The sequence below is a fragment of the Spinacia oleracea genome, chromosome 6 (assembly GCF_020520425.1).
Source record: "Spinacia oleracea cultivar Varoflay chromosome 6, BTI_SOV_V1, whole genome shotgun sequence".
Taxonomy (NCBI): domain Eukaryota; kingdom Viridiplantae; phylum Streptophyta; class Magnoliopsida; order Caryophyllales; family Amaranthaceae; genus Spinacia; species Spinacia oleracea.
In genome coordinates, this window is record NC_079492.1 from 122,974,925 (window position 1) to 122,989,315 (window position 14,391).

At 36.6% G+C, this 14,391-nt stretch overlaps 2 long non-coding RNA genes across 2 annotated transcripts; both read left to right on the top strand.

Moving 5' to 3' along the window:
* Positions 1-2,030: 2,030 nt before the first annotated feature.
* LOC130462513 (uncharacterized) lies at positions 2,031-2,600 on the top strand. The gene is made up of 3 exons (XR_008922922.1): positions 2,031-2,251; positions 2,335-2,406; positions 2,502-2,600. It is a non-coding gene; the product is annotated as an uncharacterized lncRNA (long non-coding RNA).
* A 5,978-nt stretch (positions 2,601-8,578) lies between these two features.
* LOC130462531 (uncharacterized) lies at positions 8,579-9,149 on the top strand. The gene is made up of 3 exons (XR_008922944.1): positions 8,579-8,800; positions 8,884-8,955; positions 9,051-9,149. It is a non-coding gene; the product is annotated as an uncharacterized lncRNA (long non-coding RNA).
* The last annotated feature ends 5,242 nt before the right edge of the window (positions 9,150-14,391 follow it).

A 14,391-nucleotide genomic window follows, 5' to 3' on the forward strand; every position in this document is an offset into this window, starting at 1 on the left:
CCATTAAGCCAGGAAAGCATATTATTTACACATAATCATTTAGCATAGTTTAGATGCATACACTTTGTTGTGTGCCCTCCCTAGCTGCGCCCGAACCGAACAAGAACAAGTCTTTAGGACTCCAAGTGTCGTCCCTCCGTAGATAGTCCACAGCACGTCCGGATCCGCCTTAAGCTTGACCAACTAGAATCGCCCTTAAGGTACTTAGAATTTTCGGCTATTGTAGGCAATTATATGACTGAATTTTTGCTCTCAAAAATCCCTTTGAATACTTGAATACTCGATATAAATTATGAGCCCTTAACTCATATTTATAGACCATGGAATAAGTAATCGAATCCTACTAGGATACGAATTAATTAAATTAGAATCCTAGTAGAATTCTTATTTAATTAATTTATCTTTTAGGATTAGGAATTTTAATCATTAAACAAATCCTATACTCTTTAGGTTTCGTATGTGAACACAAACTCTACACGAGCATGACCCGCAAGCGTGCAGGCCATGCCCGCGCACAGCCCACACGGCCGCTCGGCCCACGCGAGCTACAAGCCCACGCGAGCTGCAGCAATGCTCGCAGCCCACTGCTCGCAGCTGCGCGCGCTGCCACGGCCAGCTGGGCCTGGCCTTGCGCTGGGTCTGGCGTGGCCTTGGCTGTTCGTGTGGCGCGCTTGGCTTGCTGGGCGATGGCCCGGCTTCGTGCTGGGCCTTCGTCTGGCAGGCCTCGTCCGATGCTAATTCGTACGATACGCTTCCGATTAAATTCCCGATTCCGGAATTTATTTCCGATACGAACAATATTTAATATTTTCGATTCCGGAATTAATTTCCGTTTCGAACAAATATTTAATATTTCCGTTTCCGGAATTATTTTCCGATTCCGATAATATTTCCGATTCTGACAATATTTCCGTTTCCGGCAATATTTTCGATTCCGGCAATATTTCCATTTCCGATAATATTTTCCGATACGTACCATGTTTCCGTTTCCGGCAACATCTACGAATTGGATAATATTTATATTTCCGATACGATCCATATTTCCGTTTCCGGCAATATCATCGTTTCCGAAGTATTCATTTCTTGCCTGTGACGATCTCAGCTCCCACTGAAACCAAGATCCGTCGATTCCGAATATCCATAGATGGAGTATTTAATGCCATTAAATACTTGATCCGTTTACGTACTATTTGTGTGACCCTACGGGTTCAGTCAAGAGTAAGTTGTGGATTAATATAATTAATTCCACTTGAACTGAAGCGGCCTCTAGTCAGGCATTCCGCTCACTTGATCTCACTGAATTATTAACTTGTTAATTAATACTGAACCGCATTTATTAGACTTAACATAGAATGCATACTTGGACCAAGGGCATTATTTCCTTCAATACGAACTCCTGACAAGTTAATTGGTGTATATATTTTTACATAGTGAACAAAGGTTGTTGCTGCTGTAATGTGTGTGGTATCACTCAAGGCTGATGATTTGTTTAGGTTACTTGTGTTGATTGAGTGAGATACATTTGGAAGTTTACAACAGACTGACAAATTATATGAGTATCTCCAAGGACAGGCTGCCAAAATGAAAGTTGATCAATTTATTTTACATTGTATATCTAGCATTGTGTTAAAAAAATACAACCTGATTCCTGTTCAATTAGATTAATGTAGTACGCAGATTTAGCGTGAAAAAAGATCAGTTTTAGGCTCTGGAATCTCATTAACAAACTGTAATCCCCCGTAATTTTATAAATTTTATTAATATATTTTAACGTATAGTTATTTATATTTATATAGAATTTACGAATTTTAGAAATAAATATGTAATTAACGAATATTTATTTTTATACGTTTTAAATATTTCAACGATGTATGAAATTAAAATAATTTTAGACTTTAGGTTGAAAAGAATTTGAATTACGAAAACACGTTCGAAATTGGAAAACAATCCTAAACGGTTTTGGATTCAAGTTCTAAAACTAAATCATAATTCTAGCCCAATTGGATGAAGCCCAAATAATTAAATCCAAAACTCTTTACTCCCTTCTCTTTCAATCTCACGTAAAAAGCAAAACAAAAACAACAAAACTCCCTTCCCTCTTATTCCTTCACGTGAACCATTCCAAACCCTTCTCTTCAATTTCACGTGGAACTGCTGCTCCTCAAGCAACCGCCGCACCACCGCAGCGCCGCCATCCTCAGTCGCGCCGCCCTACCACCGCGAGCCTCACCTTCCTTCTCTTCTCCGTCCGGTACTCTCTCTCTCCCCTCGTATCTCTTTCTTCTTCTTTCAGTTTCTTACCCTTCTCCTCTTGGTTGTTCTGCTTTCGCGCAGCGAGACCACCATGCTCGCCACCAGCACAGCCGCCGCGAGTTCTTCTCCATCGCCTGACCGGCGGTCTGCTCGGTAACTTCTCCTCCCTCCTTTTTATTTTTCGGTCTCCTTTCTTGGTTGTTATTTCTTGCGCTCTTCTCCTCATTTGCTTTCATGCTGTCGCACAGCAACCGCACGCCCAGCCACGTCGCATCAACCACCAGAACCACCGCTCGCTGCCGCGCCTCCCATGCCGCCGGCCAGCATCTCCTTAAACCTTTATTTGGTTAATTTCTTAAACCCTAAGTTAATTAAATGTTTTAAATTATGTTTTAATTATGTAATTTATGTTCTATTAAATTAAATGTTTAGTTTTTATTATCCAATTATGAATTCCAGATTTCATGTTTCGCAAAATTGAATCATTAATTTTCAGATTTATATAATTGAATTAAAATAAGGATTTTAATTATTAAAACATGAATTTTTAAGGTTTTAATAGATTTAAAATCATGATAGAATGGTTGTGAATTATTAAAATTATTATTTTATGTTCTAAGCATGATAATTTGGTTTTGGGAAAGCTTTAAACGATTTCGTATTGCTGAAAATTTAAAGTATGATGTTTGCGAAGAGTTTTCAACGAATTTCAATCATTGATTCAATAATTATTATGCTAGGAAATCAAATACTCAAGTTTTGATATTGGGAAAGGATCTAATTATGTTTAGGAAGGGTTTGAAGCACCCTAATGTTGCTGGAAATTTAAAAAGGAACGTTTGTTGGAGTTTATGATAATTAGGGATCGTTAGGGAATTAATCACTATTCTAGGAAGTTAATTAATTAAGTTTCGATATTGGGGAATGTTCTAAATATGTTTAGGATGTGTTTAGAGTACGTTAGTGTTGCTGTAAATTATTAGGAATTGATTTGGGTACGTTTCTTGATTATTTTAGGCGGAGAATTCTTTGTGGGCGACTTTTGAATTCGTTAAAGTGGCCTATCAGTTTGTTTACACAAGGTACGTACATACCTGTGTGCTTGGAACGTGTGCTAATTGTTGAAACCATGTTGAATCTTGTTGTTGAACTTGGTTATGTTGATATTATTGTTGAACTTGGTGATGTTGATATTATGGACGAACTGGGTTATATTGAATGTGCATGTTTAATACTGTTGGACAAACTTATTGAACTTATTTTGCACTATAAGAACTGTAACATGTTAGTATGGATGTTTGATACAAACATGTTGGTTGGGAACACTAGATTATTCTATATGATTGGGTTGGATCAATTGGTTGTTGTTCCCTTTCTATCTTTTCACTACTTTATAAGGGCGGAGGACCTTGTTTAGTAAGTTGAAACTTTATGCCCATATACAGGGTTGCTCATGGTTAAAGGAAAGGTTGGTTAAGTTGGAATGAGTCTTGATTGATGCTTTTATGATCACTTACTTAATTCCAAGATAAAAACAGTTGTGAACAAATGTGAATTGTCTGTCTTATGTAATGGTTGAGTCATAACGGAATCTCAATTTGTAAATCATGTAAAGTGAAACTGAATAGCAATAGCTTTAGACTGTGCACGTCTGAAGTGACGGACAAACAGGAGTTGGGGTTCATGGTGGTAGCCCATGGCCTTTTCTGGGACCGGATTGATCACCGTGTCCTATTTTTATTTAAACGTTCCTCGATATCGCAGGTCACTGAGGTTACGGAGTCGCGCCCGTACCTCGTCTTCCTTAGTGAAGACTTCTGGATGGTCAACTCGGTCCATTGTCTATTTCAACTAAAATAATATTATTGCTAAAAGTCTAGCCTAGTCTAGTCTGGTCAAGTATGGTCGTCAAACTATCATGTTTTGTCTGCCCTTGTTTGTGTTCATTAGTATCATGTTAGGGTTGTTCGTTTAATAGAACCATGTTAGGATTATTATTGATTTAGTATGTAGTACTCAGCTTTGCTGATTACGTGCTTTTGCTTGTGCATGTTGATCATGGCTATGCCTTATTGATCCTGTGATGACCCAATCTTTGGTAAGCAGTCTCTAAGGATCAATAAGCATTGTCCATCTGCAGGTTTGAAGATGTTGCATCATTGGGATCGGGAATAGAGAGCTTGTATTTAGTTTTGATTTGCTAAGTTGACTTAGGTTTGTTTAAATGGACTTTAAACTTGTCATACTATTTATATTTCCTTATTTTCGTTGGTTGATTTTTGGGACTAAACCTGTAATCGATTATTTATAAACCTAAAGTTAGTTTTATGTTTTCCGCTGCAAAATTCTGAATAAGCCGTTACGTTTTCACACGGGCGATAATGCCTTGATAATTCTCCACGTTTATATAAAAAGGTTATTTTAGAAAAGAGAGAATTGTCGGGGTGTTACAAAGTGGTATTTTAGAGCTATAGGTTTTATTGATTTTTCGTGTTTACTTTTTAAATTTTTAGGCGCCTAAACTAGCTATTTTTCCTAAAACGAATTTCCTAGAATTGAGCTTCTACTTATTATATCATTAAAAAAATGCTTACTTTTTTTTTGGGGACCAACTTCATTTTATTTTGTTCGAAAGTATATTAACATTTCTTATTTAAGTTCGGAATTAACTTATTTATTCGAAACTTTTCGTTTATGTGAATTAAGTACGTTTTTCTTTATTTTTGAAATTAAATTAAATATATTCAAAAAAAATAAAATAAAAATCTTATTCCTTAAATATATTTATTCGTTTAATATTTATTCGTTTAATAAATATTTATTCGTTTAATAAAAATTTCTTATTATTTATTCGTTTAAAAAAATAAATAAAAAAAATATTCGTTTATTATTTATTCGTTTAATAATTTTTTTTTTTTAATCGTTCTTGTTTTATTCTTTAAATTCTTCAATGTTTGACCTATTATGATTTATTATGAGAGATGGGTAATATAGGAAAGGGCATATAGGATAGAATTATATGTGCATTAGTAGTTAATTGCTAGCATAAGAATTACTTGCTATGTGCATGTGTTAAATGTTTAACTGTTGCATGTAAATGTGCATAGAAATTGTTTGATTCCACCAAACTTATTGTTTTATTGAATTCTGATTATGCTTTGGTTGGGAAATCGTTAGTAAGATCTTAAGTTGTTTGTTTCATGAATAAAACGCTTCTTTCCAAGTAAACCAACATAAGATCCTTTGAGAAGATCGACGAATACTGAGGATCTAGATTTCACTTCACAAATTTCCAAGGAAAGAACAGATAGACAAGATGCCTTAAACATTTGAAGTTGTAATAGTTAGTTAGTTCTTTTATGTTTTAAAGAATAAGTGACATATCAGCAACGGTTTAAAGTTAAAGCAATAAGAGTTTGAGTTATTCTTTATTCTCTTCAAGGATATAATAAGCCTTTATAGAGTTAGCAATAGAAGTTAAAGTATTCATTTCCAGTTTGAGAGTTTCGTTATTCAACAACAATAGTTTATGTTTGTGTCGTAGAACCTTTATGTTAATTTGAGGACAAGTGCGTTATTATGGTTTAGAAATTGTTATTAACATTCTTTTGAGGAATAGAGTTAAATTATTGATAATCCAAATGATCAAAAGTTTATTTTGGGCACGCGAATGGGAATATTATTACTTATTTGTTGTGATTGAACTTCCATTCATTGGTTTTCAAATTGTATGTCCTTGATGAGGATATTTTCTTGAATGAGTGACGATGATTGCTCTATTATTGGTGTACATTCTTGAATAAGTGTTTGTTGATGCAATCTCTATGATCAAATCTAAATTTCTTTCGTAGAGGGGAAATATGAGTTATGGATCGTAGAGTAATTAATTTTAGGTCGCACACTAGAATGTCAAGCAATAATAACTTAGTTGTCGCTATTCGCCTCTTGACGGAAAAGGTGATCCAAGAGAGAATTGAGCGTCCCGATTCTGCTGGGGACATGTTTAAAAAGACTAGCCAAAGTTAAGTCACCATACTTTAAGGGGGAAACTGATCTTACTTTTTAGAGAACTAGGTTAGAGAGTTCGAGAAACTGTTTGGGGATTTGAACTGTCTTGAGAACATGAGAGTGGGTCAAGTTGTACTGTACTTGGAAGATGAAGCTGATTTATGGTGGAGAGAAAATGGGGTTAAACTTAGCGCTGTTGAGAGATTCAATTGGGATTCGTTTTTTTTACTGCCTTAAGGAAACCCTTTTTTTATGAGAAAGCAAAAATCTTAGGAATTCTTAAACCTTAGTATGGGGAGCATGACCATCGCTGAATACTCTGTAGACTTATAGCATGACCACCTTAGGATTAGGTGGGGAAACTTTTATGTCTTTAGATATTGTGTATGGGAGAGCTGCTCATATTTATGGCTTGTAGTCCAAAAAGAGACAAGAAAAATGTTGTTGGGGAGAAAAGAAAAGAGTTTAATGCTGGGGAAAACCAAGGGAATTTCAAGAGAATATGAACCAATGCACCTGCATTAATTATGGATTTAGAGTAACGTCTTTTGGGTTAACCAATGCACCTGCATTAATTATGGATTTGATGAATGAGATTTTCTACGAATTCCGAATTAAGTTCGTTATTATGTTATTGATGATATCCCGATTTATTCAAGGAATGAGAAAGAGCATGACAAACACTTGAGGAATACTTGGAGACGCTTAGAAAGAATCTAGTTTTATTAAATGAAGTATACAAATCTTGAAGTCATATGTGTATCAGTGACACCGACGGAAAAGTCAAGGACTAAATTGATTGAGAACTATGTTACGTAAGGGAATAAATTTAAGAGAAGATTTGAGTGGTCCAGGATCGTTAGAAATCATTTGTTGTCTGGAAAAGATGAAAAGAAATACATGAATTGGTGCAAGAGCTAAGAGTTAAGCCCAAAAGTTATACAGCAATGAAAAGCGTAATGAGGTTCGGTAACAAGGAAAAGTTGAACAGAAGGAGTTCCGTAGATCCTGCTAAGATTCAAGCTGTGAGTGAGTGACCTACTCCAAAGAACGTGTCCGGTATTTGAAGTTTTCTAAGCCTAGATGACTATTATAGGAGGTTGTGAAAGACTTTTCGAAGAAAGCAAAACCAGTGACCAACTTGATGAAAAAGGAATCGAAATTCGAGTGGAGTAAGAAATGTGAGGAAGCTTTCCAGATTTTAAAAGAGCGTTTGACCTCCGCACCTGTTGTCGTGTCAATTGAAACCTTATGAGGCTAGTCACCCTACCCATGATCTAGAGCTAACTTTATTGTGTCCGCTTTGAAGATTTGGAACTAAGATCCTTATGAAGCTTATGAAACTAAGATATTTACCGACCATAAAATTCTGAAATTTTGGCAAAAAGGTACGATGAATCTTGGGGACGACATTGAAAATGAGTATTGTTTTCCACCCTGCAACCGATAGACAGATTGAAATTACTAACGGAACATATGTTGAAAACTTGTGTTATTTACTTTAAGGGTAACCGGGAAAACCACCTAGAGTCGATTGAATTTCTTGCAACAATAGTTATCATGCGAGCATTAAGATGTCACATTTTGAGGCATCCCATGGAAAGAAGTGCAAAAGCCCCACTTGCTGGAATGATTTTCGCGAAAACATTGTATTGGGGACAGAGTTCGTTGAAGGTGAAATATCCAAAGTATTCCCTGAGATGAGTTACGAGGGCGTAACTCGTTTTCTTTAAGAGGGGTAGAATGTGATAAAAATTCGCGCTTTTACCTATTTTTATAGCAATTTTATGCATTTTACGCTCATTTTTAGCAACTTATACATGTTGGTGCAAAATAAATAGATTCTCCGCATAAGAAAAAGGTGTTCATGAGTAACACAAGCAACTTTAAGTTGGCAAAAGAGTGCACATGAGCGGCACAAGTACTTCTCCAGTAAGAATAAGTTGATAACTTTTGGAAAATATGTGAATTTTCGTGTAAAGTTTCGGGACGAAACTTCTTTTAAGAGGGGTAGATTGTAATCCCCCGTAATTTTATAAATTTTATTAATATATTTTAACGTATAGTTATTTATATTTATATAGAATTTACGAATTTTAGAAATAAATATGTAATTAACGAATATTTATTTTTATACGTTTTAAATATTTCAACGATGTATGAAATTAAAATAATTTTAGACTTTAGGTTGAAAAGAATTTGAATTACGAAAACACGTTCGAAATTGGAAAACAATCCTAAACGGTTTTGGATTCAAGTTCTAAAACTAAATCATAATTCTAGCCCAATTGGATGAAGCCCAAATAATTAAATCCAAAACTCTTTACTCCCTTCTCTTTCAATCTCACGTAAAAAGCAAAACAAAAACAACAAAACTCCCTTCCCTCTTATTCCTTCACGTGAACCATTCCAAACCCTTCTCTTCAATTTCACGTGGAACTGCTGCTCCTCAAGCAACCGCCGCACCACCGCAGCGCCGCCATCCTCAGTCGCGCCGCCCTACCACCGCGAGCCTCACCTTCCTTCTCTTCTCCGTCCGGTACTCTCTCTCTCCCCTCGTATCTCTTTCTTCTTCTTTCAGTTTCTTACCCTTCTCCTCTTGGTTGTTCTGCTTTCGCGCAGCGAGACCACCATGCTCGCCACCAGCACAGCCGCCGCGAGTTCTTCTCCATCGCCTGACCGGCGGTCTGCTCGGTAACTTCTCCTCCCTCCTTTTTATTTTTCGGTCTCCTTTCTTGGTTGTTATTTCTTGCGCTCTTCTCCTCATTTGCTTTCATGCTGTCGCACAGCAACCGCACGCCCAGCCACGTCGCATCAACCACCAGAACCACCGCTCGCTGCCGCGCCTCCCATGCCGCCGGCCAGCATCTCCTTAAACCTTTATTTGGTTAATTTCTTAAACCCTAAGTTAATTAAATGTAAATTATGTTTTAATTATGTAATTTATGTTCTATTAAATTAAATGTTTAGTTTTTATTATCCAATTATGAATTCCAGATTTCATGTTTCGCAAAATTGAATCATTAATTTTCAGATTTATATAATTGAATTAAAATAAGGATTTTAATTATTAAAACATGAATTTTTAAGGTTTTAATAGATTTAAAATCATGATAGAATGGTTGTGAATTATTAAAATTATTATTTTATGTTCTAAGCATGATAATTTGGTTTTGGGAAAGCTTTAAACGATTTCGTATTGCTGAAAATTTAAAGTATGATGTTTGCGAAGAGTTTTCAACGAATTTCAATCATTGATTCAATAATTATTATGCTAGGAAATCAAATACTCAAGTTTTGATATTGGGAAAGGATCTAATTATGTTTAGGAAGGGTTTGAAGCACCCTAATGTTGCTGGAAATTTAAAAAGGAACGTTTGTTGGAGTTTATGATAATTAGGGATCGTTAGGGAATTAATCACTATTCTAGGAAGTTAATTAATTAAGTTTCGATATTGGGGAATGTTCTAAATATGTTTAGGATGTGTTTAGAGTACGTTAGTGTTGCTGTAAATTATTAGGAATTGATTTGGGTACGTTTCTTGATTATTTTAGGCGGAGAATTCTTTGTGGGCGACTTTTGAATTCGTTAAAGTGGCCTATCAGTTTGTTTACACAAGGTACGTACATACCTGTGTGCTTGGAACGTGTGCTAATTGTTGAAACCATGTTGAATCTTGTTGTTGAACTTGGTTATGTTGATATTATTGTTGAACTTGGTGATGTTGATATTATGGACGAACTGGGTTATATTGAATGTGCATGTTTAATACTGTTGGACAAACTTATTGAACTTATTTTGCACTATAAGAACTGTAACATGTTAGTATGGATGTTTGATACAAACATGTTGGTTGGGAACACTAGATTATTCTATATGATTGGGTTGGATCAATTGGTTGTTGTTCCCTTTCTATCTTTTCACTACTTTATAAGGGCGGAGGACCTTGTTTAGTAAGTTGAAACTTTATGCCCATATACAGGGTTGCTCATGGTTAAAGGAAAGGTTGGTTAAGTTGGAATGAGTCTTGATTGATGCTTTTATGATCACTTACTTAATTCCAAGATAAAAACAGTTGTGAACAAATGTGAATTGTCTGTCTTATGTAATGGTTGAGTCATAACGGAATCTCAATTTGTAAATCATGTAAAGTGAAACTGAATAGCAATAGCTTTAGACTGTGCACGTCTGAAGTGACGGACAAACAGGAGTTGGGGTTCATGGTGGTAGCCCATGGCCTTTTCTGGGACCGGATTGATCACCGTGTCCTATTTTTATTTAAACGTTCCTCGATATCGCAGGTCACTGAGGTTACGGAGTCGCGCCCGTACCTCGTCTTCCTTAGTGAAGACTTCTGGATGGTCAACTCGGTCCATTGTCTATTTCAACTAAAATAATATTATTGCTAAAAGTCTAGCCTAGTCTAGTCTGGTCAAGTATGGTCGTCAAACTATCATGTTTTGTCTGCCCTTGTTTGTGTTCATTAGTATCATGTTAGGGTTGTTCGTTTAATAGAACCATGTTAGGATTATTATTGATTTAGTATGTAGTACTCAGCTTTGCTGATTACGTGCTTTTGCTTGTGCATGTTGATCATGGCTATGCCTTATTGATCCTGTGATGACCCAATCTTTGGTAAGCAGTCTCTAAGGATCAATAAGCATTGTCCATCTGCAGGTTTGAAGATGTTGCATCATTGGGATCGGGAATAGAGAGCTTGTATTTAGTTTTGATTTGCTAAGTTGACTTAGGTTTGTTTAAATGGACTTTAAACTTGTCATACTATTTATATTTCCTTATTTTCGTTGGTTGATTTTTGGGACTAAACCTGTAATCGATTATTTATAAACCTAAAGTTAGTTTTATGTTTTCCGCTGCAAAATTCTGAATAAGCCGTTACGTTTTCACACGGGCGATAATGCCTTGATAATTCTCCACGTTTATATAAAAAGGTTATTTTAGAAAAGAGAGAATTGTCGGGGTGTTACACAAACACAAATCACCTTACCTCCTAGCAACTCTATTCAAATATTCAAGCTCATTAATCAAGCAACGCAATCTAATGCAATAAGTTGTGTGTAATTCATGTAAACAGAAGAAGAAATGCAGAAAAGAGATGCACCTGTTTATGATTTTGTTAATGTTGAAGTGTTTGATGATATGCTTGTTTGCGATTGACTTCGGTTTAAATTCTGCAATGTGACAAAGAAATCATTAGTGAAGACACAAGCACCATAAATAATTAAAGAAATAGTTAGTGAGCTTACCACTGCTTGCCTTTGATATCCATTAGGATAAGTATAAACACCAATACCTCTTGTGTGCATAGGAGCAGCTGTATGAGTTTGCTGAGAAGACGGAACCACTGGCTTGGGTTTAGGTGGTTGTTTCTGCTTCTGTTTAGGTGTTGCAAGCGTCTGTGATGCTTGGCTTGGTACAACTAAGGGTGTCTCTCTCAATGGAATATGGCATTTTCTTTTGTTATGTCCTTCCCCTCCACAGTTACTGCACTTGTGCACTTGACCCTTCTTGGTTAACTTAAACCCTTCAACCTCACCAACTGATGGCTTCCTCTTAACGGTAGGTCTATTGTTTAATTTCTTCACCACTGGTGCTACAATTGGAGCATAAGGAGATTCTGGCCATTGTTGTGGACCATTTAAAGGCTCTAAAGGATACTGATAAGCCTTTAAATATGTGTCCTTGGCGAAGCAGCTTGCTACGTAGTGTTCAGGATGCTCAACTGCTTTCCAAATAGCCGCAACAGCATGGTTACATGGCACACCACTAAGTTGCCAAGCATTGCAACTACAAGTTCTTTCCAGTAAACTTACAACATATCTAACCTGTGTAGCACCCTCTCTCACACCATAAGAGAAATGTCCATCCCAAAATGTTGACCATCCCCGTGCATCAATTTTAGATTTCTCTAATCTTTGTTGAATCCGAGGACAAATCAGAATCTCCTTCTTAGCAATAAAGTCCCTCTTTTTGTGTAATCTCTCCATTAACCCCTCCCTTATATCCTCAAGCATTGTTATGATTGGCTTATGCCTTGATGACAGTATGTATGCATTGAATACCTCATTCATATTGTTGTCGATGCTGTCACACTGAGATTGAGGAGTAAAGTATGCCCTAACCCACTTTTTGTAATTCCTTTTCTTCAAGTCCTCTGCAGCAAGTTCTGAAATTGAAGAAAACAGTTGCATATTTGTCTTGTAATCATTTTCTGTTGTACTCTTTGCAATTTTCCAAAACCCTCTCCTGTACAGCAGACCGCCTCCGTATACTTGCCTGAAATTACAGTAAACATGCCTAGCACAGACCCTTGTATCTGCCCTTGGCCATATGTCAGACACGGCTTTTAATAACCCCTTATGTTGGTCAGACATTATTGTATAACCACTCCCATCTGTAGTGTCCAGATCATCAGCTAGAAGTTGAAGAAACCAACTCCAAGTTTCAGTGCTTTCAGTTTCTACACATGCCCAAGCTATCGGGAACATTTGATTGTTTCCATCCCTGCCAACAGCAACAAGAAGTTGGCCACCATATGGACCCTTTAAAAAACACCCATCAATTCCAAAGAAAGCTCTACACCCAGCCAAGAAACCTTTTTTAATAGCAGCAAAGCAAATATAGATTCTCTCAAACACATTGTTGTCAAGTTTGAACTTGACTGTGTTCTCCGGGTTCGACCTTAGGATCTCCTGTGCATACCTATGCAACAATGAGTACTGCTCTTTATACTCACCTAATATCACATTTTGAGCCATTTTTCTTGCCTTCACAGCGAGCCACAATGAGATCTTTATACCCCATTCAGACCAAACCGTCTCAACTATCTCTTTGCACCTTATATATGGATTTACTTTGAATTTTACATGGTAATTCTTAGCAATCCATGCACATGAAATTTTTTTAACCCTAGGCAATCTGCCACAATTGTGGTGTGGGATGTGTGTCTTGACTACGAGTGTTTCTTTCCCCCGCTCAAGTGATGCCCACATGTACCATGGACAACCCTGCTCTTTAGCTTTGCATCTAGCCCCCATCCTTCTCTTATCATTTTTTGTGTAAACCACATCCCTACCTACGCTCACACAGTAGCTAGTCACAGCCTCTCTAAACTCAATAGCATCTTGAAACTCTTGACCTAAGAAAAACGGAGATTGTGATTCTGATGTCCCAAATAGAAGGTGATTGGACGTAGACGATAACTTAGGTCTTTTCTTAACCCTAGATGGTTGTGGTAGAAGGTAACCACAATCTTCTTCCTGGTCATCATCTGAGTTAGCAGGAGAATGAAACTCCTCATCATCATCCTCGTAATCACTATCAACCTCTAAATTCTTATCACCTAACCTCCCTGCAACTCTATTCAAAGACTCCAGCTCTTTTAGATATTCATTTTCAGTTTTGGCAGCCTCTTTGATCTTTTTCTAGCATCCTTAACTTCTGCATCCTCATTATCACTCCCTTCTTCGTCATAATCTATGTCATCACCTAGATGATCATGCTCAGTTGTATGGCCAGTCACACCAGGATTAACAACATGATCCTGCTCAGCAAACACATTACCATGCTCCGTAAACTCAACCGGATCAACTTGAACAGATTCAAAGTATGACTTAAATGGTTGCCCCTGTCCCCCAACAACAACTTCATCATCATGCTCAGTAAACACATCGATAATTCTGAACTCTTCTAGAAGGCTAATGAACATACTAAAGATGGTATCATCATAAGACAAGAACCTAACACCAGTTTGTAAGTTCTTAAGGGGATCACAATAATGAAGCTTAATCACATTATCATACCCTAATGAGTTGATCAAGTTTTTGAAGTATTGTGCACTGACATTATTAGGCAAGTCATTGACAATCTTAACTTGACCCCCAAGATAAGAAAAATTAGGATCACACACCCACTTTCCACCATGATGCAATATAATACAAGGTGGGATATCCATATCTACATAAAAAAAAACGACCATATATCAAGCACCGTTATAATTAATCGTACATTGATTTGAAGAATATAAATAAATATCAAAGAAACAACCAATCATATATCAAGTACTTCAATTTTGAATTATTAAGCTAGGCTTTAGCTCATCAGTGCTC